This window comes from Primulina tabacum, chromosome 16 (assembly GCF_025594145.1).
Source record: "Primulina tabacum isolate GXHZ01 chromosome 16, ASM2559414v2, whole genome shotgun sequence".
Classification (NCBI taxonomy): Eukaryota; Viridiplantae; Streptophyta; class Magnoliopsida; order Lamiales; family Gesneriaceae; genus Primulina; species Primulina tabacum.
The window spans coordinates 24,384,492-24,389,995 of NC_134565.1; positions in this window are offsets into that span (position 1 = coordinate 24,384,492).

The window sequence follows — 5,504 nt, forward strand, 5'->3', positions numbered from 1 at the left end:
GAGACTCCTCCAAAGCTGCGAGCAAGGGCTAGGACCCTTCCTGACCCTGACCCACGTCAAGCCCAGGCCCCAACCCAAGCCCTGGCCAAACCGTGAGTCCCCATGCAAAGAAAACGAGCCAACAAGACACTTACAAGCTAAGGACACCTTCGGTTCTTAATCTGAATTTCATCCTACCGTTCCAGCTTGTTTCTCTACAATTTTTATCATGTTTTGCCATATTTCAATCATTTTTTTCATGTTTTGACAGCGTGTCCGTTAGATTCATAATGATTCTTTTAAAACAAGCGTAAAATTGTAAAAACATTGAAAATACGTATCATACCTTAAAATAATCGAACCAGCGTATTATTCATGCATAATCAATTAAATCAAGCATATTATGATTTGTATGATGTTTTAAAAGAATTTAGGAACGTGCCTTTGTGTTTATAACGCTCGAATATACGATCTTCGGCGACGGTGCGACGTTGGACGACCGGACGACGAAGAACACAAGTCTTTTCTTCCTCACAATTTTCAAAAATTCAAGGTGTGTGCAAGGGAGAATTTTGGCTGATTCATGAATGAATTGTGATGTTTTCAAAGCCTAGATAACTTATTTATAAATAAATTAACATGCTAATGGGGTTTGATTTTAGGCTTGCAAATTTAAGGGTAATTGGGCCTTCTTTAAATAATTAAATTGGACCCAATAACACTTAATTAATTAAAACATAAAATTTTATAAAATTAGTTTCCCAAAAATAATATTTTTGTTATTTTAAAATGCCTTGTTTGTCCAAAACCGGCTTCCCGGAAAAAATCGAGCTCGGCTCGTAAAATAATTCGAACTCCAACATTTTTAGGAAAATTAAATAATTTTTAAATCATATTAGGAAGCCTTGTCATTATTTAATGAAAATTACATATTCTTGTCTTGGTCGTCCCCGGTCTCCTTTTCCCTACCTATTATCGAATATTTGTGTAAAATCCTTAATTTTATATAAACATGTCACATTATCATTTAATCATGCAATCATAAATTTAATCATATAATAAATATCATGCTAGCATTTAAAATTAATTAAATAAAACAATCAAGCAATTAAAATAATTTGCATGTATGCGGTTTACGTAGATTGATTTTTCGGATGTTATACCAACACTTATATGTATATATATATTATGGATCATGTTGGGATCAGCAAAGAGTTTAGAGGGGGCGTGAATAAACTCTTTAAAAATATTTTCTTTTAAAATTTATTTTCAACCATTTTTAGGCGGTTGAAAGATTTTCTCAAACGGTTAGAAATATGAATCACTTAAAAAGTGCGGAATACACTTCAATATTTCTAATGATAGTTTCAACCGGTCGGCAATCTAATCAACAAGATATGTTTTGAAATGTAAAGGCTTGCGAAAATTGAGGACACAATAATTTTATGGATGTTCGGAGAAAACACTCCTACGTCATCCTTTCTTCCTCTGTAGGAAGAATTCCATTAAAAGACTTTGGCTTTACAAAACTCTTTGCAATAGCTCATTCCAAGCAGGACTTATCACACTACCTGTTTTGGAACTCTTAGTGATCATTTTACACTTTTGGATTTTAAGAACCCTCAGCTCACCAGACACCACTATTAATCAAATAACCAAAAGGTTATTGATGTAAGTAAAACAATATGTTTTAGTATCATGAAAATGATCCTTGAATGATCAGATAACTTTCTGTTAAGTGCGTGCTTGATGAGCTATGAGATATGTGATCTTTGATTGCACTCAAATTCTTTAAGTATGCAAGCTTGAAGATAATCACATTGTAGAAAGCTTGATGATTATGTATCGCGTTGTTGTATGTCTCTTGCATACTTCCAGCTCTTCTTATATAAGATGTCATTCCAATGGTCGAAAAGAGATGAGTAACGTTAACTTATAACCTTGGAATGATGTGTCACTATCATCTATAAATATATTAAATTTTCTTCAGCAAAGCATTTAATGTTCTCTTTGCTAGCACATCTTTGAATCTCGTTTCTTGAAGAGTTACTGCTGAGTATTTTTTTATGAAAACTGTTTTTACCATCGGAATTTTGTAGGATATAAGTAATCTTTCTTTTCTAGGATAGTAACATAAATTCATATCAATATCGGGACTAGTGCAAAAAATGGTTGACTTGTAGCGATGAAAAACCATTTGAATGTTCTGAACCAGTCAGATGATGTCTTTCATTAAGTGAGAAATAAATAGCTCTTTAATGACTTGACATAAAGTCTTCGAACAGCCGGTTGGGAAGATTGAACTTCTTCTGCTTCAAATAGTTGAAAGGTAGGCAATCTGAAATTCAATCGGTTGAAGACTATGCAGTTGAAAGATAAGACGGTTGAGCTGGTTCCTGTTATACACAAAAGATTGCAACTGTTTCCTTAATAAAGGAAAAGTTGTATTTCATTGAGTGAATGAAATTACAAACTCCAGTTGAAAAGAACGGAAATCAAAACATCCAAACAAATACAGTACATTAAACTTTTTTTTTCTTTGATCTATTTAGCTTGATCTGATTAGCACGTCTGCAATCCTTATTCTAAGAGATTTATCTGCTCTCAAAAGTTTCCTTTGCCGCTCTCTTTCCCCTTTTTTGACATCACCATGGACAAAGAATTTCATGATTTCAGTGAGTTGTGCTCCTTGGGCATCCATACGTTGATCAACAAGTGCTTTAAGACGAGATATTTGACATTAAAGCTCAGTGCACATGTTGAGATATGAAGAGTTATGCATGTCTTGTTGGAGGATAACACTTGTATTCACGGTAGAAAATTCCTTTGAGAAATCAGATTTCATCGATTGAAAGGCTTCCTTCATATCAAAGTGCTTTCTATTAAGAGCAACAATCGATTGATTCATAGTTGTAATTCTTTCCAAAATCTCCTTCTGGCAGTTTTCTTCCATTAATTCTTCTTCTTCCGGTTCAATTATATCAGATGAAGAAATTAATCTGGTCTTGAATGAGACCAGTTGAGAAGATGATGCTTTTCTAGTTAAATTTGATAGCCGAGGGTCATCGAGTTTAGAGGCTAAAATTTCAATCATTGTGTCAAGTTCTTCAGTCGAAACAGGGATTGTTTTGCCTGTGGCTTCTTGTGCTCCTAGAACATTTGACGGAGCTTCAGATGCAGAGGAGACTGAAGGCAGAGAAGCGATAGTTACCTTATCTTTCTTTGGGTCAGCATGTGAAGACACCAACTGTTCTTGGAGAATGCCTTGAGCAGTATCATCAGCAGAAGTAGAGTCTAGAGAAGAAGATTTTTCTTTGTGAATGGTGCCCTGATCAAAATCAGACAGAGATTGCACAATTTCTTCGACATAAATGGGTTGGACTTCGGAGAGACCGATGTGTAGTGAGAGAGGAAGCACAATCGATTTAGTCTGTTGAGCAGATGCATCTTCCTCATGAATCTTGTGAGAGACTGGCAAGAAGCCCGGTTCATCTTGGTGGCAAACTTGCTCAGTAAAAGGAACATTCTTTGGCATAATGATTTCATCAGGTGGCAAGATTTTGACCAAAGTACTGATCATAGCAGTTTCAACTGATACATCTGAAGGTGGAGAATTAGTGGGAATAGCAGAGGATGAAGATGGTTGATCCTGAGTTGTTGATGGATCTTTGAAGGTCTCAAACCCCAGCACTTCATCAAAGTCCAGTTCTGAGTCTGGCTTGCCCTTCTTCAATCGCAGACAGTTTAAGGTCTTGCCGCTTTTGAGCAACAATCATTAAGAGTGTGAGAGCGTCTATCTCAAGCTGAGAAATGATAGACGAGTCATCTTTTGCGGTTGGACAAGTGGGAACAAAATTGTTCCTTTTCAATTGAATCAGTGCTCCAGAGCACTTTCCTTCATCTGTATTTCCATGAAATCTCGACGAAGAAGCGCGGTTGAAATATCAAATGTTTCTCTCCATTCCAATATGGAAAGTTCAAGTTTGGCTACTGCTTTGATCTTTCCAGTTTGAAGAAGTGAATCGAAGGTTGTGACCTTTCAAAATTCAACCCATCTGACAAACATTTGCATTTTCTTCTGAACGATCTCATTTAATCATTCGATGGTTAGGACAATGTCAGTATGAACGGGATTGTTCTGTGGCAGCTCTTCGAGCAGCATTTTATTCCCCTTGTCTGTCGGGTGAAGGAGATGAATGCCTGAGAAGGAGGACGTGATTTCTGGTTCAGCAATCTTGAACCCTTTGAGTTTTGTTGCTTTTATTGCGGGAATCGGGAGAGGAACCAATGGTGCAGAAAGACGCTTGATCATCTTGATTTTTGCAGCTTTGGGCTTTTCTGACCGTTTCTTCCTAAAAACTTGAGAAACCGGTACATCATCCTTTGATTCTTCATCAGAGCTGAATTTTAGAACCAGCTTTTCTTAGTGCCTTTGGGAGTCATATTCGTCTTCTTTTGTTTAACAAATTCAACCTCAATCTATGTTTTGATATAAACAATTTCCTCGTCAGTTGGACGATTTTTCTTTATAAACTTTTCAACTGTTGTCCAGTTAAAGAACTTGGTCTTTCCAACTTCAACCATACCCACCGGATGGACTCCTTCCTGAATTACCAGATGACAAATTTGAACCGCAAAACCTTGAGACTGATTTTCTTTCTTTATCATGTCAATGAATGTCTTGAACAAGACATCAGACCAGTTGAGTTTTAGATTGGATGCAATGGTGGCCATGACAAGGAATTTTTCCAGAGTTACCTTGTCATATGCACCGGCCTTGGCTAGAATCCTTTTCGCCACTATATCAGCAATCAGTCTGAATTCAATCTTCAGATCTCATTTTTGGCACGTTGGATAGGAGATCAGGGAGTCAGAGAGAGAGAATTCATTTCTCAAAAGCTCAATGTTGCCCTCTGGAATAGTAGTAAAGTTTGTGATTCTTGCAGTTGGTAATTTAAACAAATAAGCAAACATCTTCTGGATGATAAGAAAATTTCTTCCTTGAACAGCACATATGATTTCCCCGTTTTCCATATAGGCAGTATTGAAGAATTCCTTCAAAAGGATCTCGGAATATTTCTCACTGCATCCCAAAAAAGAACAAAGGCCAGAAGATTCGAGCATCCTGAACATAGCTTGCATTGGCTTGTTCGTCATTGCGAGCACAGATGCAAAGTTGATAATGATGGTGTTGTGAGAAATGGATGCAGCCATTTGCGCGGTGAAGAAGATGATAAATTCTACGGGCCGATCTTTGACAAAAAAAATTCTCGGAAGAACTAGGAATGAAATATTAAATTTCTGTAATAAAAAAATGATAATGCAATGTTTATGTATTTCTGGTTCGGAGAACCACAGATCAGTCCATGTGGAGGTCTGTCAGTGGATTGATTTGAAATATATTGCGGTTACTTCAGACTGAGCTTTGCTCACCCCAGAGGGGGCTGTTGTTGTCTTTGTATGTTGACAATGATAGGTACTCCAGATTATCAGGAGACCGGAGATGGTACATCTGGAGGGAGTCA